Source organism: Rattus norvegicus, chromosome 1, assembly GCF_021556685.1.
Source record: "Rattus norvegicus strain SHRSP/BbbUtx chromosome 1, alternate assembly SHRSP_T2T, whole genome shotgun sequence".
Lineage (NCBI taxonomy): Eukaryota > Metazoa > Chordata > Mammalia > Rodentia > Muridae > Rattus > Rattus norvegicus.
Genome location: NC_141534.1, coordinates 40,610,660 through 40,635,837, shown reverse-complemented (window position 1 = coordinate 40,635,837; position 25,178 = coordinate 40,610,660). Strand labels below are relative to the sequence as shown.

Sequence of the window (25,178 nt, the reverse complement as noted above, 5' to 3'; positions counted from 1 at the left end):
TCTCATCAATGGACAGATCATGGAAACAGAAATTAAACAGAAATGTAGACAGACTAAGAGAAGTCATGAGCCAAATGGACTTAACAGATATTTATAGAACATTCCATCCTAAAACAAAAGGGTATACCTTCTTCTCAGCTCCTCATGGTACTTTCTCCAAAATTGAACATATAGTTGGTCAAAAAACGGGCCTCAACAGGTACAGAAAGATAGAAATAATCCCATGTGTGCTATCGGACCACCACGGCCTAAAACTGGTCTTCAATAACAATAAGGGAAGAATGCCCACATATACGTGGAAATTGAACAATGCTCTACTCAATGATAACCTAGTCAAGGAATAAATAAAGAAAAATTAAAAACTTTTTAGAATTTAATGAAAATGAAGGGACAACATACCCAAACTTATGGGACACAATGAAAGCTGTGCTAAACTCATAGCGCTGAGTGCCTGCAGAAAGAAACAGGAAAGAGCATATGTCAGCAGCTTGACAGCACACCTAAAAGCTCTAGAACAAAAAGAAGCAAATACACCCAGGAGGAGTAGAAGGCAGGAAATAATCAAACTCAGAGCTGAAATCAACCAAGTAGAAACAAAAAGGACCCTAGAAAGAATCAACAGAACCAAAAGTTGGTTCTTTGAGAAAATCAACAAGATAGACAAACCCTTAGCCAGACTAACAAGAGGACCCAGAGAGTGTGTCCAAATTAACAAAATCAGAAATGAAAAGGGAGACATAACTACAGATTCACAGGAAATTCAAAAAATCATCAGATCTTACTATAAAAGCCTATATTCAACAAAACTTGAAAATTTACAGGAAATGGACAATTTCCTAGACAGATACCAGGTACCGAAGTTAAATCAGGAACAGATAAACCAGTTAAACAACCCCATAACTCCTAAGGAAATAGAAGCAGTCATTAAAGGTCTCCCAACCAAAAAGAGCTCAGGTCCAGATGGGTTTAGTGGAGAATTCTTGCAGAACTTCATAGAAGACCTTGTACCAATATTATCCAAACTATTCTACAAAATTGAAACGGATGGAGCACTACCGAATTCCTTCTATGAAGCCACAATTACTCTTATACCTAAACCACACAAAGACACAACAAAGAAAGAGAACTTCAGACCAATTTCCCTTATGAATATCGATGCAAAAATACTCAACAAAATTCTGGCAAACCGAATCCAAGAGCACATCAAAACAATCATCCATCATGATCAAGTAGGCTTCATCCCAGGCATGCAGGGATGGTTTAATATACGGAAAACCATCAACCTGATCCATTATATAAACAAACTGAAAGAACAAAACCACATGATCATTTCATTAGATGCTGAGAAAGCATTTGACAAAATTCAACACCCCTTCATGATAAAAGTCCTAGAAAGAATAGGAATTCAAGGCCCATACCTAAACATAGTAAAAGCCATATACAGCAAACCAGTTGCTAACATTAAACTAAATGGAGAGAAACTTGAAGCAATCCCACTAAAATCAGGGACTAGACAAGGCTGCCCACTCTCTCCCTACTTATTCAATATAGTTCTTGAAGTTCTAGCCAGAGCAATCAGACAACAAAAGGAGGTCAAGGGGATACAGATCGGAAAAGAAGAAGTCAAAATATCACTATTTGCAGATGATACGATAGTTTATTTAAGTGATCCCAAAAGTTCCACCAGAGAACTACTAAAGCTGATAAACAACTTCAGCAAAGTGGCTGGGTATAAAATTAACTCAAATAAATCAGTAGCCTTCCTCTACACAAAAGAGAAACAAGCGGAGAAAGAAATTAGGGAAACGACACCCTTCATAATAGACCCAAATAATATAAAGTACCTCGGTGTGACTTTAACCAAGCAAGTAAAAGATCTGTACAATAAGAACTTCAAGACACTGAAGAAAGAAATTGAAGAAGACCTCAGAAGATGGAAAGATCTCCCATGCTCATGGATTGGCAGGATTAATATAGTAAAAATGGCCATTTTACCAAAAGCGATCTACAGATTCAATGCAGTCCCCATCAAAATACCAATCCAATTCTTCAAAGAGTTAGACAGAACAATTTGCAAATTCATCTGGAATAACAAAAAACCCAGGATAGCTAAAACTATCCTCAACAATAAAAGGACTTCAGGGGGAATCACTATCCCTGAACTCAAGCAGTATTACAGAGCAATAGTGATAAAAACTGCATGGTATTGGTACAGAGACAGACAGATAGACCAATGGAATAGAATTGAAGACCCAGAAATGAACCCACACACCTATGGTCACTTGATTTTTGACAAAGGAGCCAAAACCATCCAATGGAAAAAAGATAGCATTTTCAGCAAATGGTGCTGGTTCTACTGGAGGTCAACATGTAGAAGAATGCAGATTGATCCATGCTTATCACCCTGTACAAATCTTAAGTCCAAGTGGATCAAGGACCTCCACATCAAACCTGATACACTCAAACTAATAGAAGAAAAACTAGGGAAGCATCTGGAACACATGGGCACTGGAAAAAATTTCCTGAACAAAACACCAATGGCTTATGCTCTAAGATCAAGAATTGACAAATGGGATCTCATAAAACTGCAAAGCTTCTGTAAGGCAAAGGACACTGTGGTTAGGACAAATCGGCAACCAACAGATTGGGAAAAGATCTTTACCAATCCTACAACAGATAGAGGCCTTATATCCAAAATATACAAAGAACTCAAGAAGTTAGACAACAGGGAGACAAATAACCCTATTAAAAAATGGGGCTCAGAGCTAAACAAAGAATTCACAGCTGAGGAATGCTGAATGGCTGAGAAACACCTAAAGAAATGTTCAACATCTTTAGTCATAAGGGAAATGCAAATCAAAACAACCCTGAGATTTCACCTCACACCAGTGAGAATGGCTAAGATCAAAAACTCAGGTGACAGCAGATGCTGGCGAGGATGCGGAGAAAGAGGAACACTCCTCCATTGTTGGTGGGACTGCAGTCTGGTACAACCATTCTGGAAATCAGTCTGGAGGTTCCTCAGCAAATTGGACATTGAACTGCCTGAGGATCCAGCTATACCTCTCTTGGGCATATACCCAAAAAATGCCCCAACATATAAAAAAGACACGTGCTCCACTATGTTCATCGCAGCCTCATTTATAATAGCTAGAAGCTGGAAAGAACCCAGATGCCCTTCAACAGAGGGATGGGTACAGAAAATGTGGTACATCTCCACATTGGAATATTACTCAGCTATCAAAAACAACGGCTTTATGAAATTCGTAGGCAAATGGTTGGAACTGGAAAATATCATCCTGAGTGAGCTAACCCAATCACAGAAAGACATACATGGTATGCACTCATTGATAAGTGGCTATTAGCCCAAATGCTTGAATTACCCTAGATGCCTAGAACAAATGAAACTCAAGACGGATGATCAAAATGTGAATGCTTCACTCCTTCTCTAAAAGGGGAACAAGAATACCCTTGGCAGGGAAGAGAGAGGCAAAGATTAAAACAGAGACTGAAGGAACTCCCATTCAGAGCCTGCCCCACATGTGGCCCATACATATACAGCCACCCAATTAGACAAGATGGATGAAGCAAAGAAGTGCAGACCGACAGGAGCAGGATGTAGATCGCTCCTGAGAGACACAGCCAGAATACAGCAAATACAGAGGCGAATGCCAGCAGCAAACCACTGAACTGAGAATAGGTCCCCTATTGAAGGAATCAGAGAAAGAACTGAAAGAGCTTGAAGGGGCTCGAGACCCCATAAGTCCAACAATGCCAAGCAACCAGAGCTTCCAGGGACTAAGCCACTACCTAAAGACTATACATGGACTGACCCTGGACTCTGACCTCATAGGTAGCAATGAATATCCTAGTAAGAGCACCAGTGGAAGGGGAAGCCCTTGGTCCTGCTAAGACTGAACCCCCAGTGAACTAGACTGTTGGGGGGAGGGCGGCAATGGGGGGAGGGTTGGGAGGGGAACACCCACAAGGAAGGGGAGGGGGAGGGGGATGTTTGCTTGGAAACCAAAGAATTATTATTAAGTATTAAATAAATTTAAAAAAAAGAACACGAGACAATGTGTCAAGTCAAAAAGTAGATATATTTAATTATGAGCAGGATAGCATCCATCAGCCACTGCTCCAATCATCAGTACCTGTGGTCTCAATAGAAACCTATAGTGCTCCAGAGAAGGCTCCTGTTATACACAGATATCCTGACAATGGTAATGTTCTCTCAGTGTAGAAATTGTCCCTATTCAGCAAGGATAACCAAGACAGTACCCTCAGGATATAATTCAGAATATCCTGCCAGAATTCTTGTTTCTTGATTGAATAATCAATAAAAATTATATTAACTTTTAAAAAAATAAAAATAAAAATTATCTCTTTTACTTTTGAAATTATAACATAATCCCAACATTTCTCCATTCCCTCCACTTCTCCTCCCACCAAACCCTTGCATATGGGTTGGAGAGATGACTCAGTATTTGGAAGTTTATTTCACTCTTCCAGAAGAACTGAGTTTGGTGCCTAGTACCCTTGGCAGATGGTTCACAACTGCCTGGAATTCTATCTCACAGACTTTGATGCCTCTGGTTGCCTTGGGCATTCACACATACACAGGATGAAAATAAAATAAAATAAAATGTTAAAATGACTCCCATTTACTCTTGCTTGCTCTCTTTCAAGTCCACGACCTCCTTTTTCATTAATTGTTGTTACATGCAACTATGTATAGATTTTCCTACATAAATAAATATAACCTATTCAACCTGTCTGATGTTGCTTGTATGTTTATGTTTTCAGTGCTGACTACTTGGTATTGGGTAAAAATTGACCTGCTCTTCCCCGGGGAAGACTATCTCTCTCTCACCATTTCTTAGTTGCATGTAGTTCTTTGTGTAGAGTTGAGGTTTCACGGGCTTTCATCCACTTTGTCTATTAGCTTGGTAAATCAATTAATTTATTGAGGCTTAGTTACTGAGAAGAACCTGTGTGACTGAAAGGCAGCTGCATCACCAAAAGCTCACCAGAGAGGCTGGGGAGAGGATTCAGTCCATAAAGTGATTGCTGCATAAGCACAGGAGTCTGAGCTCAATACCGAACAGCCACGTGACAAGCCAATGCTAGTGGCACATACTTGTGCTCTCATTGTTGGTGAAAGGGGGAGAGCAGATCCTTGGCACTGAGTAGCAAGCTGACTTGACTTAATTGCTATGTTCTGTGTATGTATGACAGATTCTGTCTCAAAAAAGAAGGGCCTTCAAATACCCACAAAGGTGTGTGTGAACCCAAACATAGAAACATACACACACACACCTGCACATACGTCTACAAAGTTTGGTTTTGAAGTTCTACGCCAGCATGGGTGATGGCTCACCAAAGCTGTAGCCATAGAGCTCTCTGAACAATTTAGAGGTAGCCCGAGGAACCAGAGGCATTTTGTTAAGTTTTATATGCCCTACGAGTCTACCTTCTCACTCTAGGAAGGGATTAGCAGTGACTGGCTTTATGGAGAACCATACTTTGAGCTGTTGGAAGGGACAAAAGTCCTTAAAGAAAACGGTGTGCAGTAATGAGTCACAGGGTAGGTTGTAGCTGGACTGGAACTAAAATCCTTGCCCTGCCTTGGCTAGAGCTGCTTCACTCCAGTCCGTTTCTATCTTCAAGAGGCCTCCTTCATTATATACCTTCCTCCTCTTCTTTGAGGTAGGGTTTCAGCGTGTAGCCCTGGCTGGCCTAGGACTTGACACGTACACCAAGTTGTACTTGAAATTGCTGTGCATACCAGGCTCGCCTTGTGCCTCTAGTAGAACGTCTGCTGACTCCCAGTTCCTGGGAGTAGAGAGGTTCTGGAGAGGACCTGTAGTCAGTTCCCAGCATCCACACAATAACTCCCAGATGCCTCTAAGTCCAGTTTTAGGGGATCCGATACCCTCTTCTGATCTGCAAGGATTCTCGCACACTCGTTGTTGATTTTGTGTGTGTGTGTGTATCATATTAATAACATATATTAAATAAATGAAAAATATATTTATATATATTTTTTGACTACGTAGGTGCATTATATCACTCTTTGCCTTTGCTGAGGAAAGGTTTCCTCTTTCAAATTAGCTGCCCCTAAGCCATCATCCAGCTCACACACAAGTCTTGAATCTCCTTATGAGCAGCAGTAATTAGATGGACCAGAATGTGACAAGGGGAGCGGAGCAATAAAACAGGCGAAGTAATGTCGCATTATTTCCAGACTGGTATCTCAGGGAAAACTGCTTAATGGGCTGCTTGTTCTGTAAGTTGGGTTAGCATTCAAGTGTGTGTTTCTGGGGTAGTGCTTTGGGCCCAGGGCTAGAGAGAGAACTGTCCATTTCTACTGGTTTATGGTACTGTTAGTGTCGGTCAAGAGGATAAGATCTCCGGTCTCAGTGGAGACTGGTTCGATCCCTTTGGTAAGGGATCACCATAGAAAGGTTGGCTCACCAGCTAAAACCTTACTGAAAAGATAGAATGGTTTTTAAAATGAGACACTGTACTTTTCTTTCCCACGATCCCCACCACCATTGTTCAGAGGCTTACCGACCAGTCATGTAAAAGGTCCTAAGTATACCCTATGACCAAGTCAGAAAAGCATACATATTTTTCACATTTTCTATCTCTTTTCTAAGTGTTCTTTCCTTAGTACTGGGGTCTTTATCCCCAGCATTTTGGGCCTCCCTACTCTTTCCTTAAAACCTGTAACCCCACATGTGGCTGCTTGCTGACCATGAGCCTAACCTCCATGGCAGCTTAAACAGCACGCCTTGGCCCTTCTCCTTTCTCGTCCTCTGGGAGCTGCTAGGGCTTTACAGCTTGCCAGTCCTGGGGTTCTTCTTCTGAACTCTAATAAATCATCCTTGTGGTTCTTCGTGAGTCTGTTTTTAAGTCCTGTTGTCAGTATGATTCAGAATCCCAGAGGGGACCTTAATCTCCCCTGTGTCACTGTGGGAGGAAGATTATAAGAGTTGAACTTGATAATACTGAATCCCATGTTCAGGACTTGGAAGTAATATGTAAAGGACTCTGAAAAGAAGCAAGAGTTGGCTACTGGGCTCTAAGCTTTTGGCTCAGAAAGCTTTTCGGTGCATTTGTAAGCTTGGCACTAGAAGTAATCGCCAGGTTGTGGACAGGGTCCACATGACCTTGTAGCTTTGGGCAGGTTAAGTATGGTACACTGGGTGGTTCCATTTAAGTGGGGCTCACAGTGCTGTTTGGAGGGGTGTATGGGAAGATTTGGAGGGAGGGAAGGGAGAAGTGTTGTAGTCATAATCTCAAAAATAAAGGGCCTTTTGCACACACCAAGTAAGTGTGCTATCACCAAGCCATTTCCCTAGTCTAATAACGTTTCCTGTATTCATTTACCTAGATAAAGCTTGAGTTTTTTTCCCCATACCTTGGCTACTGTGAATAGTTGTGCACTGAGCATGAGCGTGCAGATGACTCTGATTTACCAACCTCAGTTCCCAAGCTTCATATAACTGGATTATAGGATAATTCTATGCTTACTTTTCAGGAGTGTCCATACCATTTTCCATAGGCTAGGACTAAAGCTAGCTTCATTGCACTTGCAATTTTGTTTCCTCAAAGATTAGACTTGTCATACATTATCTTTTAATTCATCGGTTGACCATAAACATCATTTCTTTGTGGAAAATGTCACTTAATTGCATGGGTCATTCTTTAGCTGTGGTGAAGCATTTTGGTTGGATGCATGTTAGTCTCCTTGTTTTGTGGTGCTGGGAATTGAACCCAGGGCTTTCCACTTGTGGAGTAAGCCCTTGCCTTGTAAGCTCCGCCTCACTGCTGCAGTTTGCTTTTTTGCCTATGCTTTGGGAATGCTCTTCAGGAAACCATAAGCCAGACCAATGCCCGCTACTTCTTTTAGTAGCTCTTCAGGATTGGGTATTGCATTTAATAAAGTGCAAATTAATTATGATTCAGTTACTGTATTGGAATAAAGGTCTAATTTCATTCTTTTGTGTTTTCCCACCAGTGATTCCTGAAGACACTATCCTTAACCCTTTGTGCATTTTCAACTCTCCGTAAAAGTTACGATCGACTTTATTTCTGGGTTGTGTATTTTACACTACTATTATTTTGCTTTTATTTTTGGCAGCTTTGTAGCATTCAGGTCGAGTACCGCATATACGGATTCTAGATCATTTTGTATTTCTGACTTTTATATTATCGCCAACTTGTGGTTTGTGCCTGTCACTGACCAATGTTGGCCTTGTCACTTTCCACACTGGCCACATAGGGCTTTCACTTACTCTGAACTGGGTCCTAGGATTTGTGATGTGTGATTTTATTTTATTTGTTCTGTTCCTCGAGTGCTTGTTTAAAATCTGGACTCAGACTTGAAAGCTAGCTTAGTCATTAAGATTTTGGTTCCCAGCATCCATGGTGGGCTACTAGCTCTACCTTCTAGGGAACTGACATTCACTTCTGGTTTCCAAGAGCACCTGTACTTTTGGCCACAAATACATACATATGTGTAATTTTTAAAAATTAAAAATAAATAAAAATTAAAATCTAGACTCTCCATTTGAGACAAAGTGTGTGATATTCAGCTTTCTGAATTAATCCTTCTCCACAACTGCTTCTTCTGTGGGGTTCCAGAAATGACCCAGCAGTAAAGATCACTGACTGCTTTTCCACAGGACATGGGTTTGTTTGATCCCTAACATCCACATGACAGACCACAGTCATCTGTAACTCCAGTTGTAGAGGAGTTGACACACCCTCTTCTGGCCTCTAAAGGCACTGAATGCATGCCATGCAGAAACATACATGGTGCCACAAAACATACACACACACACACACAGACACACACACACACACACACACACACACACACACACACACACACACACACACACACACACAAAGAAATTTCAGTCGTTTCCTTTAGATTACCCACTTTGTTTTTTTAAAAGTGCTTTGCTCTGCTTGGCTTTCCCTTTGTTCTGCTTTCTAGCTTTCTGAGGTGTAACATGAGGGCTGATGTAATGCAGGCTTCCGGTCAGGACTGCTTTCCCTTTGAATATACTGTGATCCCATTTGCCCTTGTCTCTGGATCCTGTTTGGTTTCCATCTAGTTGGTTTTCTTTGACTTATGGATTGTCGAGAAGAGTGCTGTTTAATTTCTACATATTTGTGAGCTCTCTCTCTCACCATTCAGTTTTAGTTTCTTGCTGTTGTAGTCAGAAAAGAGACTTGATATGATCCCACTCTTCCATAATCACTGCTGGAATGTACTTTGTGTATTAGCACATGATCTGTGATGTTCCTATGTGTGCATTTGCAAAGAACACTTGTAAAACCCACTGTTTCTCCCCATGCTTAGGTCATCCATTTGATGATGGAAGTTTCCTATTACTGTGTTACATTCTATGTTCATATCTATTAATGATTGCCATATATGTTTGGGTGCCTGACAATGGGGACACCCGCACACATACACACACACACACACACACACACACACACACACACACACACACACACACACATATCTCAAATGTGTTTGACTTGTTGGCCTTTTTCATTATGTAATGATCTGTTTCTTTCTATCACAATGGAGTGTTTGACTTCTGCTCTATTTTTTCCTGGCGGAAGTGTAGCGACTTTGGATTTTTGTTTTCCGTTTGCATTCACATCCCCTTATTTTTTTAAATGACAAACACCATGTCAAGAGTATATTTTAGCATCAGCCTTAGTGGTGAACTCTTTCCTAGTATGTTCTAGGTCCTAGGTTCAGTTCTCAGAACCACAAATTATAATGGTAAGGACAAAGAAAATATTACAATCTTTCCTTCATTTTAAAAACTACCTAAACTTAAAATTGTCTTCTTCTTTGCAGGATATGGAGACTTCAATGATTTTAATCTAGAGGATGCGCTGAAAGAAACTTCCTGAGTAAAGCGTGACTCAAACAAACGAGTCCACCAAGCAAACACAAGTGTTCGGCCATGCACCACACTCACAATCTTGCCTTCAGAAAAGTACATGCATATGAGACTAGCTGCACCTCCATCTACCTGTTAGTTCTGTTGTGCAAGGCTTGTGTCGTCTCGTCATACGTGTGTCATCTTCCTTTTTCATTTAGTCTATGTCGAAACCACAAGAGAACGTGCATCTGCCTTCACCTTTTTTCTGCTGTACAAAAAGAGAACTCCTACCCGTTTCATTCCTCTCACTGTTTTGTTTTGAGACAGGGTCTCTTGATTTAGCCCGAGTTGTCCTGAAATTCTCTGTGCTGACAAGGCCGGCTTTGACTTGGATCCAGTGCTAGAACAACAGTGACTCTTGTCCACTGATGCATTTCTAGCTTCAGAACCCATGACTTTTTATGATTCTTCAGCGTGATCCCCACAATGGCCTCGGGGACCGATACCGAGACCATTCTCACGATGTGACTTCTGTAAACCATAAAGCAGCCAATGTGTTTTACAATCTGCTTCCTTTCATCCTCCCACCTCCCTTCAGAGAGCCACTTTAGCACCACGACTAGGAGGACAGGAACTACCAAAGCCCCATCAAATCCAGCAGGTAACGAGGTGTGGGAAGTGAGGAAGGCCAGACTCACCTGAGAAGGGACACAAGGAGGGACTCGTTGGGACTCCATCTGGGACAGGGTCAAAAGGAGCCATGTAGAATTTTTAGCTGCACATATGAAAAGTCAACAAAGGCACCCATGTGAATGTTAGATTTAATTCAACAGAATCCCATCTAGTTGGTCACTGTGCCTTCTGGGAAAACCAGGCATTTCCACTTCCTATTTCTTTGGGTGACGATGGCTGCCAGAATCCAGGTATAGGAGGCAGAAGGGGTGAGCTGGACTTGACTGAAGACCCAGCCTATCCCCATAGCTTCCAGGTTAAACATGAGCCATTCATAGTCGAGCACAGTGGGGCAACCTGAGGCCAAAGGAGAAGTCTTCAACGAAGATATTCAGATGTTTTCTTGAAATTCTCTTAAGTTTTTGAAGATCTCAGGAGAGTTTGTGTATGTGGGTCACATCTATAAATACTTCTCATCTGAGAACTTAGAACTAAAAACTGATATTAATCTGAGGAAAATAAAAAGTCATATGCATTGACATATGTGGTGGGTTTTTATGAGAAATAACTGTGCTTATAAGGTGAAATATAGTTTAGAGTAATGAATGACATTATTTTATAGTTTTCTGTAATGTCTGGCTTCAATAGAATGCATCTGGATTCTGTGTGTGTGTGTGTGTGTGTGTGTGTGTGTGTGTGTGCATGCATGTCTGTCTTTGTGCGCCTGTGTGTGTGTCAGTGTGTGCGTGCATGTCTCTGTGTGTGTATGTGTGTGTATATTTGTGTGTCTGTGTGTGTATGTGTGTGTGCATGTCTCTGTGTGTGTATGTGTGTGTATGTTTGTGTGTCTGTGTGTGTATGTGTGTGTGTGCATGTCTGTATGTATCTGTGTGTGTTTGTGTGTGTGTATGTGTGTCTGTGTGTGTATGTCTGTCTCTGTGTGTGTGTGTTTGTGTGTGTGTGTGTGTGTGTGTGTGTATGTGTGTGTGTGTTACTGTGAGACAGACCTAGGAATCACTATGTAGACCACACTTTACTAGACAGACCAAACTGTCCTCAAATTCACAGAGATCTGTCTACCTGCCTCTACCTCCCCACCCCTCAACCCCTGTGCTGGGACTACAGATGTGTGTTACCACTCCACCTGGATTTTTAATATCTGCATCTGGACTGAGCAGTTATAAGTTCCTTAGGTACAGTACAACATGCGGAGAAAATCCAGACTCATGCAGATGTGTAGGAGGAAAGGGGAAAGAACTCAATGTGCTTTTATTCTTTAGTATTTTCTTATTTATTTATTTACTCCCTTTTTGTCCAAATTGCTGCCAGTTTCCCTGCTCCATTACATAGTCTCTCCTTCTATCTCTCCCCTTCTCCTCAGAAAGGGTGGATCCCCCAGGGTTTCTGCCCCCACTCCCCACCCCCCACACCTAGCTGGCACATCTAGCCTCTTTGGGGCTGGATTCATCCTCTTCCACTGAGGCTAGTAAGGTAGCCCAGCCAGGGAAACAGGATTCACAGGCAGGCAACAGCTTTAGGGACAGCCCCTGCTCCAGTTGTTTGGGCACCCACATGAACGAGCTGCATATCTGCTACATATGTGTGGGGACCTAGGGCCAGATGTCCATGCTCCCTGGTTGGCGATTCAGACCCTGAGAGCTCCAAGGTGTTCATGGTTCTTTGGAGTCCGTGTCCTCTTCTGGTCTTTCAGTCCTTCCTCCAGCTCTTCCATTGGACTCTCCTATTCTTTGAATGGATCATTCACAGTGTCCTAGTGCTGTGCACTGGTCACTTGGAAACACTGATACCCCAACCAATGCACTATGTACTATATTACAGAATCACACCTACTCATTGAACAAAGCATTCAGTAAGTCATACGGGGTGGCACCACCTGTAATCCCAGCACTGTGGAGGCAAATTTTTGGGGAGAATACCAAAAGTTTGAGGATAATCCTGTTCTGTGTTGCAAGTTCCAGGATACTCAGGGTTACAACAGCAAGAGCTCTTGTCCAAAAACAAATAAACAAATAAATGATGAGTAAACCAATGATTTAAAAAACCACTAGATATTGAAAAGCTTTTCATATCATAGCCACCAGCAAGTTTTCAGAAAACTCTGTCTTAAATTCCAAGTTTCGTTACTGGCAGCAGATATGATCAGGGAGCCTGCAGGGATAGTTCAGTGGCGCAAAGCACTAGTGCCTGTGTGGCAGCATTCCTCTTGGAGGCTCTGCGGGGAGTGATTTCTCCTTTTGCCATCTACATTCTTTGGCTTATGACTAGTTTGTTCATCTTCAAAACCATGTATATGCCAGTGTTTCCTTTCTCAGTTTGTCTATTTTTCCGTATCTGTAGCCCAGGCTGATTTGAAACTTGTTACATAATTCAGGCTGCCCTCCAAGTCCTCCTCCTCCTGAGTCTGCCTGTCAGATTCTGGGATCATAAGTGGGCACCACCACACTTGGTTCTCGTGGATCTTCTGTGCATACAGTCCTGCCACCTACAGACCATTTTCAATATCCTTTCTTCATTCTTGCTAGGCCTGCTGGTACTGTATTGAATAGAATTGGTACATTGGACACGGTTGTCTTGTTCCTCGGGTTAGAAGGAAATCTTTCAGTGTTTCCCCCTTGACTATGTGCCCTGGTCCCTCATCCTGTGTGGTCCTCATTCCATTGGGTGACATTGCTTTCATCTTAGTTACTTTTCTAGTTGCTGTAAGAAAATGCCAGGGTGGAAGCCGCTTAAGGGAGAGTTATTTTTGCCCAGTTTGAGCGATGATGGCGTACACTCAGCTCACTCCATCACCTGTGTGCAGGCTAGGATCTCAGACCGAAGAACCATGTCATCTCCCATAGGTGCTTCTTTTCAACACAGTTTACCGAGTCAAGATGATCTCCTACCATATTGCTGGAGGCCTGTCTCTCAGGAGGTTCTAGAACTCATTGAGTTGACAACTCCCGCTAACCACTCTAGCTTCTATGGCTGATATGTGGAGGATTGTCATCAAAAAGATGTTAAATTTTGTCAGTTTCTCTTTCTATACCTACTGACATGATCACATGATTTTTATGCTTCATACTTTTAATGTTTAATGATTTAATTTATGTTGAGCAATCCTGTGTCCCGGGCATAAATCCAGTTTTCATTATAGGGTGCAATCTTTTAAATGTGCTGTTCATTCTCTTTGCGAATGTAATGTTTCCTTGATTTTTGCCTCTATTCATATGTAGTTTTGCTTGCTTTTGGCATTCTTGTCTGGATTCGCGTGAGGGTCATGCTGTTCTCATGTAGTGAATTTGGAATTATTTCCTCCTCTTTAGATCTGCAAGGATTTGAGAAGGATTAGCTTTAACTTTTCTTTGAATTCATTTTTATAGCCTTCTCTTACCTGGATATTTCTTTGTTGGGAGGTTGTTAATTATTCTAATTATCATTCATCCAATTATATTTTGATTTTTCATAATCACCTTAATAGTTTGTGTGCTTCTAGAACTCTATCCATTTCCTCTAGCATGTCTGATTTGTTGGAATACATTGTCCATTATAGTTTCCTTTGTACCTATTTAGTATTAGTTGCAATGCCTCCTCTTCCATTTATAATTTTGATCATTAGAACAAGTTTTGAATCTTGTTTTCTTTTGTCAAAAAGCCAACTCCAAATTTCCTTTCTTTCCTCTCCTCCCCCTTGTTTTTCCCTGTTTGTTCTGAGGAAAACCCTAGGACCTCTAAGTAAATGCATGCTTGCTTCTGAGCTACCCCACCAGCCCACAAGAACCTTAGCTCCATTAAAGCTTCCTGATGGTTTTCTTGTCTAGAATCCTTTGTCCTCCCTCCTTTCTACACATCCTATTCCTGTGCCACTTCTTCCTCTTCCCCCCTCTTTTGAGACTGAATCTTACTATGTTGGCAAGCAGTCCTAGCTGGATCTCAAATGCCAGGTCCTCCCCAGGTGGCCTGCTCTTTCCAGCTTCGTAACAACTTTTTCTCTTATGGGCTGTGTTTCTGTTGTCGAATATCTGAACTCTTTACTAAGCATTCAATTCTGAAACACTTCCTTCTGAAAATTTAATGGTTTAATATTTAAGCAAATGGAACCTATCCATTCGCAGTTAGTTTTATATAAAATGAAACCCATTGCTTTTTGTTTTGGAAGTTTATTTATTCCAGCACCCTTTGCTGAAAAGATTTCTTGCTCCCTTGAGTTGCTTTGCATATGTATAAAAAAATCACTTGAGCAGATCTGAGGTCTTTTGAGCTCTTCATTCTGTTCTGTTGCCTGTATCTATCTATCTGACACATCTTTGATAAATGTTGACTATAAAATATTAGGTAGAGTGATTCATCCCACTTTATTCTTTTTAAGGATTAAAAAAGACAATCTCAGGTTCTGCTGTCCCCAAAAAGTTTAGATCAAATTTGACTCTTTCTGGAAAGAAATAATCAGTGGGACTTCTATAGGCTTTCATTGAACATAGAGAGTGTGGGAGCTGATGTTGCCAATCTGGTGTGTGTCTTTATTTGGATCTTCTTGGTTTTATACCTTTAGGTTTACTCTACGTTTATACTAATTTCCCTCACCTCTGCTTTAAATACTTTGCTTTCTGAGACACTGCTGAAATGAGTTCAATAACATCGACATGTAATAGTGATGACAAGGCAGCGTCCAATCCATCACTCACAAAATGCCACAGTAGATCTCCTTTACTCTTAACCTGGGCCCCATGTGACCCCACTGAAGTGGATAGTAAAACTTACATGTCACCTTCCAGTGACGTATTCCCAACAATTGGCCTGTAGGGTCATATCACGTTTGACTACAACACCCATTTGTTTGTTGTTCTGTGACGGTGCAAGTGAGTTGTTCAGAAATCCTTGTTGTTTTTTCTTTTCATTTCTTTCTCCCTTTGTTTTTGTTCTTGTTTCTTTAGTGGAGGGTTTCTTTCTCTTGGCTGTCCTGGAACTCACTCTGTGGACCAGGCTGTTTTCAAGTTCAGAGATCCTTTTCCCTCTGTTCTGGAGTACTGTGATTAAAAGAGTGCATTGCCATAGATCATATGAAACTGAAGAAGGATGACCAAAATGCAGATGCTCCATTCTTTAAAAGGGGAACAAAAGTACCCTTAGAAGGGGATAGGGAAGAAAAGTTTATAGCAGAGTCTGAAGGAAGAGTCATTCAGTGCCTACCCCATATATGGCCCATACATATACAGCCACCAAACAAGATAAGGAGGATGAAGCAAAGAAGTGCAGGCTGACAGGAACTGGATATATTTTTTCCAAAATGTTTTCTGCTGAGTGTTGAGAAACTAGCTTTTTAGATCTTTGACCCACTTTTAGTTGATTTTAATGTACGGTATAGCATGATGGTCAAATTTTCTTCTTTAACCACTTTCACTTTGTAAAGCAGTTCTCTGTACATCACATAAATGCTAGCTTATAAAACAATTCTCTGCACACTACAGACAAAACCAGCTCATTCATCTCTGGGCATCATAATCTGCTGTTCAGTTATTGCACTAACAGTAGAGGAAACCGTAGCTCAAAGGTCTCGGGGATCGTCTAGAATTCCCTACTCCATGTGTGCAGCAGATCTGGGCTCATGTTCTAGCTCTAGTCAAGTGGTGAGATGTGGGTCTCTCTGTCCCCAACCTATGAAGAATGGTTAGAATCTCCCTCACTTAAACCTGTTCTATCTCTTTGCCATCTTTCTCCGGGTAGTTATGAGTTTGTATAGGAGCTTTAATAAGTACTAACGATGGTCTATTCACAGTGTGACTTCCTTAAACTATGATGTAGGTATACATTTTATTATTATTTATTTTTTTATTGCTGTTTTCCCTCCTACTTTCATAGAGATGGGACCACATCACCACTACTACAGTGAGAGGGCCAGGAACAACTAGAGCACCGTCAAATCCTATGGGTAAGACAAGCTCTCACAGGAAAAAAGGAAGGAAGGATTTTTCACATCAGCTACTTGTTTCAGTGGTTATCCTAGTTTGTGTTTCTATGGTGATAATTAAACACCACGATCAAAACCAACATGGAAAAGAAAGGGTTTATTTTATTTGGCTTATGCCCACCAGCGTAGGGATGGTTCCTTCCACTGTGTACCGTGTCCTTCCCAACTGATCGATCACTGCGAAAATGCCTAACAGCCTGAGCTTATGGAGGTCTTTTCTTAAACACGGTTCCCTCCTTGCAGATGGCTCTAGCTCATGCCGACATAAAAACTACCCAGTACAGCAGTGATTATCTCTTTTGTTCTGTGGTCCCCAGAACTTGATGGGTTTGACTTGGAAGACTCCTTGGATGATCGGAATGATCTAGATGGCCCCAAAAAGCCAAGTACAGGAGAAGGAGGAGGTAAGTTCTAGATGCTCGACATCGCAGGCCAGTGCTATAGCTCCTGGTATGGTTTGTCTTATACCTGCAATGGCGTTCTGAGACGTCCAGAATACTGTAGATCTGGGCCATATCTGCGCCACTTCGAACTGTAGGAGAACCCCACAATGGTAGTACTGATATATTTTGGTCTTGGGATTCTCTGAATTATTGGGAATCTCAATAACTATTGTCTCTGTGTGTCATATCTATCTCTGTTTATCATCTATATATTTAATTTTTAAAAAAATCAGTATTGTTCATATAAAATGATAATACTAAACCAATACATAGTAAAATAAATAGCAAATTGTATGAGTCTGTGTGTCGATAGAAAAACAATTTGTCAGAGAGTGGCATTATTTTATACTTCTTAGAAATTTCTAGAATGTCAATCATGCTAGGAGATACCTGGATTCTCATATTGAGATATGCAACTTGAAAGCTGTCCTCTGACCTACACACACACACACACACACACACCCACACACACCCACACACACACACTTAAATACAATTAAATTCAAAAGGGTTTAAAACAGATATATAAATGAATAATACATTTTAAAAAGTGTTTAGTAACCTTTCCTCAGTTAATTCTCCTTTCATTACTTTTCTGGTTGTCCTGAACAAGGACCTAGCAAGCGAAGAGAAGAGGAAGGATTCTTTCAACTTATCATTTTAGAAGCGATGAGGCCCCGATATGACTCTGCTGCTTGCTTTGTATCCGCACACAGGAAGTGCAGAGACAGAGACAGGAAGTGGGCTAGTAAATCCCAGATGTCAACTTTCAGTGATGTATTTCCAAAAGCAGGCCTCAAGAGTCCCAGCACATGAGCCTATAGGGAAATTTCACATTTGAACTACAATACCCGTTCAATGGACTTGTGCCCATTTGTAGTTTTCTAGCATTGCAGGTTAGTCCTTTAGAAAACCTCGTTCTCTTATGGTTTATAAAACTTCAGTGTAATGCTGCATGCTATAATAAAAAAATCTAACTTGCTGCCAACACCACCCATACCACTGGAAAAGAACCATGGTAGCTTATAAAGGCTTCGCCCGAAATCTTGTCGACAAGCACCATCAGTGGCTATCCTGGACTGATGGATTCATTTCATTCAGTTTTAAGAAATGCTTCCCAAGTCATCCAGTTGGTACGACGTTCATTCTGCCTAGCAAAAGTGGTCTCATGACAGAAAGCAGACAAAGCCAAGTAAGAGAAGGGACAGTGATGCCAGGGGCTTAGCAAATCACCCCCCTGTCCTCTGGAATACAGTGGGACGGCTTTAAGCACACTTTGCACACAGAGCATAGGACATTCAGGAAGATGTGTACTTACTTACTGAACTATGGTTAATAATGATTCTGCTTCTCGTATTAGTCATCTGTGATTATGTCGCAGATTGTGAGAAAGTTGAGACTTATTTTTGCAGAAAGGCATTAATCTCCTTGGTTCAGTTAAGAAGCAGAGTCTTCTATAGAGTCAGACCTCAGAGAGCTGCCATCCAGGCAGGGGGATGGCGTCTCATCTGAACTTAATTATAGGATTGTATTTCTTCTCTCTGTGGTCACACAAACGCTCAAGATGATTGGACGTTCTACAGAACATATACATCGGCAGTGAGCTGTCTGAGGGGCTGGTTGAAATTTTGCCTACCCCCTTTCTTCCTTGTTCACTTCCCTCAACCTCATTCCCTTCCCCCTCCTTCTCCCCCTCCCCATCGATCCTTAGTATGAGCACAAGGTGTGGTTCTGAGACCTTACATCTGCTGTGCCACTGAACCACACTCTCAGTTCCATGAAGAACACTCACGTGTCATGGACAACTTTAACTAATCCAAATGTTTGCTGCTGAGATTTTTTCTTTTGGCCACTGAAATGTGTGGTTTTTCTGTAGGTTGGTCAGACAAGGATCTTGAAGATATCTTGGGAGACGGGGAATAGAAACCTGACAAGAATAAAGGTAGGAATGTTGCTTTGTCTGGCAACACATGGATTCTCCTTAAAATGCTAACCATCCATCCGCCATTTAAACATGTCACTCTCAGCCTCTGGCAAATCAGGCTTCGACATGTGCACTTGTCATGTGCAGTGGGCTCTCACTCTTGCTGGTGGGGGCTCATTTGTGAGCCATCCTGGGATGCTACCCATTTGCTCTGTTGCTCTTTAAGCCTAAGCTGGTGTCCCCACTACCTAGGTGCACCTCGTAAGCCAGTTTTCCATGCAGTGCAAGGGTTTAAACTTAACATGGCACACATTTTAAAGAAGCCCCTAGCAAATCAGATGTTCACAAAATTCCTTTGGATTCCATTTCCCCTTCCCAGGAAGATTCACACTTCCCTCCTATTGGATCCCAGGAAGGGGAAACTCTCCTTGGGGTGTATCATGTGAGTGAAGAAACTATTTTTAATTAAAAAGGCAAAAAGTTGGGGGAGGGGAGGGGGAGGGAATGGGGGCTGATTGACAGGAAGGCAGGAAGGGGAATAACATCTGAAATGTAAGTAATGAAATATATCTAATAAAAAATTAAAAAAAGAGCCGCAGCAGCTCTCTGCTCCCAGACCCTGTGGGAAAGAGACCTCACCGCCTGGTCAGGTGGGCACTCCTAAGGCTGCAGAGCGGAAGAGACCACCAACACTGCCCACCCCTGCCCACATCCCTGGCCCAAGAGGAAACTGTATAAGGCCTCTGGGCTCCCGTGGGGGAGGGCCCAGGAGCGGCAGGACCCCTGCGCCTGAGACACCGCCGGAACCTGAAGGAAACAGACCAGATAAACAGTTCTCTGCACCCAAATCCCGTGGGAGGGAGAGCTAAACCCTCAGAGAGGCAGACACGCCTGGGAAACCAGAAGAGACTGCACTCTGCATACACATCTCGTACGCCAGAGGAAAACACCAAAGGCCATCTGGAACCCTGGTGCACTGAAGCTCCCGGAAGGGGCGGCGCATATCTTCCTGGTTGCTGCCACTGCAGAGAGCCCGTGGGCAGCACCCCATGAGCGAACTTGAGCCTCGGGACCACAGGTAAGACCAACCTTTCTGCTGCAAGTGACCTGCCGGGTGAACTCAAGACACAGGCCCACAGGAACAGCTGAAGACCTGTAGAGAGGAAAAACTACACGCCCGAAAGCAGAACACTCTGTCCCCATAACTGGCTGAAAGAAAACAGGAAAACAGGTCTACAGCACTCCTGACACACAGGCTTATAGGACAGTCTAGCCACTGTCAGAAATAGCAGAACAAAGTAACACTAGAGATAATCTGATGGCGAGAGGCAAGCGCAGGAACCCAAGCAACAGAAACCAAGACTACATGGCATCATCGGAGCCCAATTCTCCTACCAAAACAAACATGGAATATCCAAACACACCAGAAAAGCAAGATCTAGTTTCAAAATCATATTTGATCATGATGCTGGAGGACTTCAAGAAAGACATGAAGAACTCCCTTAGGGAAACACAGGAAAACATTAATAAACAAGTAGAAGCCTACAGAGAGGAATCGCAAAAATCCCTGAAAGAATCGCAAAAATCCCTGAAAGAATTCCAGGAAAACACAATCAAACAGTTGAAGGAACTAAAAATGGAAATAGAAGCAACCAAGAAAGAACACATGGAAACAACCCTGGATATAGAAAACCAAAAGAAGAGACAAGGAGCTGTAGATACAAGTTTCACCAACAGAATACAAGAGATGGAAGAGAGAATCTCAGGAGCAGAAGATTCCATAGAAATCATTGACTCAACTGTCAAAGATAATGTAAAGCGGAAAAAGCTACTGGTCCAAAACATACAGGAAATCCAGGACTCAATGAGAAGATCAAACCTAAGCATAATAGGTATAGAAGAGAGTGAAGACTCCCAGCTCAAAGGACCAGTAAATATCTTCAACAAAATCATAGAAGAAAACGTCCCTAACCTAAAAAAAGAGATACCCACAGGCATACAAGAAGCCTACAGAACTCCAAATAGATTGGACCAGAAAAGAAACACCTCCCGTCACATAATAGTCAAAACACCAAACGCACAAAATAAAGAAAGAATATTAAAAGCAGTAAGGGAAAAAGGTCAAGTAACATATAAAGGCAGACCTATGAGAATCACACCAGACTTCTCGCCAGAAACTATGAAGGCCAGAAGATCCTGGACTGATTTCATACAGACCCTAAGAGAACACAAATGCCAGCCCAGGTTACTGTATCCTGCAAAACTCTCAATTAACATATATGGAGAAAACAAGATATTCCATGACAAAACAAAATTTACACAATATCTTTCTACAAATCCAGCACTACAAAGGATAATAAATGGTAAAGCCCAACATAAGGAGGCAAGCTATACCCTAGAAGAAGCAAGAAACTAATCGTCTTGGCAACAAAACAAAGAGAATGAAAGCACACAAACATAACCTCACATCCAAATATGAATATAAAGGGAAACAATAATCACTATTCTTTAATATCTCTCAATATCAATGGCCTCAACTCCCCAATAAAAAGACATAGATTAACAAACTGGATACGCAACGAGGACCCTGCATTCTGCTGCCTACAGGAAACACACCTCAGAGACAAAGACAGACACTACCTCAGAGTGAAAGGCTGGAAAACAACTTTCCAAGCAAATGGTCAGAAGAAGCAAGCTGGAGTAGCCATTCTAATATCAAATAAAATCAATTTTCAACTAAAAGTCATCAAAAAAGATAAGGAAGGACACTTCATATTCATCAAAGGAAAAATCCACCAAGATGAACTCTCAATCCTAAATATCTATGCCCCAAATACAAGGGCACCTACATATGTAAAAGAAACCTTACTAAAGCTCAAAACACACATTGCACCTCACACAATAATAGTGGGAGATTTCAACACCCCACTCTCATCAATGGACAGATCATGGAAACAGAAATTAAACAGAGATGTAGACAGACTAAGAGAAGTCATGAGCCAAATGGACTTAACGGATATTTATAGAACATTCTATCCTAAAGCAAAAGGATATACATTCTTCTCAGCTCCTCATGGTACTTTCTCCAAAATTGACCATATAATTGGTCAAAAAACGGGCCTCAACAGATACAGAAAGATAGAAATAATCCCATGCGTGCTATCGGACCACCATGGCCTAAAACTGGTCTTCAATAACAATCAAGGAAGAATGCCCACATATACTTGGAAATTGAACAATGCTCTACTCAATGATAACCAGGTCAAGGAAGAAATAAAGAAACAAATTAAAAACTTTTTAGAATTTAATGAAAATGAAGGGACAACATACCCAAACTTATGGGACACAATGAAAGCTGTGCTAAGAGGAAAACTCATAGCGCTGAGTGCCTGCAGAAAGAAACAGGAAAGAGCATATGTCAGCAGCTTGACAGCACACCTAAAAGCTCTAGAACAAAAAGAAGCAAATACACCCAGGAGGAGTAGAAGGCAGGAAATAATCAAACTCAGAGCTGAAATCAACCAAATAGAAACAAAAAGGACCCTAGAAAGAATCAACAGAACCAAAAGTTGGTTCTTTGAGAAAATCAAGAAGATAGATAAACCCTTAGCCAGACTAAGGAGAGGACACAGAGAGTGCGTCCAAATTAACAAAATCAGAAATGAAAAGGGAGACATAACAACAGATTCAGAGGAAATTAAAAAAATCATCAGATCTTACTATAAAAACCTATATTCAACAAAACTTGAAAATCTTCAGGAAATGGACAATTTCCTAGACAGATACCAGGTACCGAAGTTAAATCAGGAACAGATAAACCAGTTAAACAACCCCATAACTCCTAAGGAAATAGAAGCAGTCATTAAAGGTCTCCCAACCAAAAAGAGCCCAGGTCCAGACGGGTTTAGTGCAGAATTCTATCAAACCTTCATAGAAGACCTCATACCAATATTATCCAAACTATTCCACAAAATTGAAACAGATGGATCACTACCGAATACCTTCTACGAAGCCACAATTACTCTTATACCTAAACCACACAAAGACACAACAAAGAAAGAGAACTTCAGACCAATTTCCCTTATGAATATCGACTCAAAAATACTCAACAAAATTCTGGCAAACCGAATCCAAGAGCACATCAAAACAATCATCCACCATGACCAAGTAGGCTTCATCCCAGGCATGCAGGGATGGTTTAATATATGGAAAACCATCAACGTGATCCATTATATAAACAAACTGAAAGAACAAAACCACATGATCATTTCATTAGACGCTGAGAAAGCATTTGACAAAATTCAACACCCCTTCATGATAAAAGTCCTGGAAAGAATAAGAATTCAAGGCCCATACCTGAACATAGTAAAAGCCATATACAGCAAACCAGTTGCTAACATTAAACTAAATGGAGAGAAACTTGAAGCAATCCCACTAAAATCAGGGACTAGACAAGACTGCCCACTCTCTCCCTACTTATTCAATATAGTTCTTGAAGTTCTAGCCAGAGCAATCAGACAACAAAAGGAGGTCAAGGGGATACAGATCGGAAAAGAAGAAGTCAAAATATCACTATTTGCAGATGATATGATAGTATATTTAAGTGATCCCAAAAGTTCCACCAGAGAACTACTAAAGCTGATAAACAACTTGAGCAAAGTGGCTGGGTATAAAATTAACTCAAATAAATCAGTAGCCTTCCTCTATACAAAAGAGAAACAAGCGGAGAAACAAATTAGGGAAACGACACCCTTCATAATAGACCCAAATAATATAAAGTACCTCGGTGTGACTTTAACAAAGCAAGTAAGAGATCTGTACAATAAGAACTTCAAGGCACTGAAGAAGGAAATTGAAGAAGACCTCAGAAGATGGAAAGATCTCCCATGCTCATGAATTGGCAGGATTAATATAGTAAAAATGGCCATTTTACCAAAAGCGATCTACAGATTCAATGCAATCCCCATCAAAATACCAATCCAATTCTTCAAAGAGTTAGACAGAACAATTTGCAAATTCATCTGGAATAACAAAAAACCCAGGATAGCTAAAGCTATCCTCAACAATATAAGGACTTCAGGGGGAATCACTATCCCTGGACTCAAGCAGTATTACAGAGCAATAGTGATAAAAACTGCATGGTATTGGTACAGAGACAGACAGATAGACCAATGGAATAGAATTGAAGACCCAGAAATGAACCCACACACCTATGGTCACTTGATTTTTGACAAAGGAGCCAAAACCATCCAATGGAAAAAAGATAGCATTTTCAGCAAATGGTGCTGGTTCAACTGGAGGTCAACATGTAGATGAATGCAGATTGATCCATGATTATCACCCTGTACAAAGCTTAAGTCCAAGTGGATCAAGGACCTCCACATCAAACCAGATACACTCAAACTAATAGAAGAAAAACTAGGGAAGCATCTGGAACACATGGGCACTGGAAAAAATTTCCTGAACAAAACACCAATGGCTTACGCTCTAAGATCAAGAATCGACAAATGGGATCTCATAAAACTGCAAAGCTTCTGTAAGGCAAAGGACACTGTGGTTAGGACAAAACGGCAACCAACAGATTGGGAAAAGATCTATACCAATCCTACAACAGATAGAGGCCTTATATCCAAAATATACAAAGAACTCAAGAAGTTAGACCGCAGGGAAACAAATAACCCTATTAAAAAATGGGGCTCAGAGCTAAACAAAGAATTCACAGCTGAGGAATGCTGAATGGCTGAGAAACACCTAAAGAAATGTTCAACATCTTTAGTCATAAGGGAAATGCAAATCAAAAGAACCCTGAGATTTCACCTCACACCAGTGAGAATGGCTAAGATCAAAAACTCAGGGGACAGCAGATGCTGGCGAGGATGTGGAGAAAGAGGAACACTCCTCCATTGTTGGTGGGATTGCAAACTGGTACAACCATTCTGGAAATCAGTCTGGAGGATCCTCAGAAAATTGGACATTGAACTGCCTGAGGATCCAGCTATACCTCTCTTGGGCATATACCCAAAAGATGCCCCAACATATAAAATGACACGTGCTCCACTATGTTCATTGCAGCCTTATTTATAATAGCCAGAAGCTGGAAAGAACCCAGATACCCTTCAACAGAGGAATGGATACAGAAAACGTGGTACATCTACACAATGGAATATTACTCAGCTATCAAAAACAACGAGTTTATGAAATTCGTAGGCAAATGGTTGGAACTGGAAAACATCATCCTGAGTGAGCTA

The 25,178-nt window shown here is 41.3% G+C and overlaps 1 protein-coding gene across 1 annotated transcript in view; it reads left to right on the top strand.

The window, feature by feature from the left end:
• Nid2l2 (nidogen 2 like 2) overlaps positions 1-11,134 on the top strand; it is a 46,086-nt gene extending 34,952 nt beyond the window's left edge. The window contains exon 3 of the mRNA XM_087598312.1: positions 9,896-11,134. The gene's annotated coding sequence lies outside the window, so the exon portion shown is untranslated. The remainder of the gene's footprint in view (positions 1-9,895) is intronic.
• Positions 11,135-25,178: the final 14,044 nt, after the last annotated feature.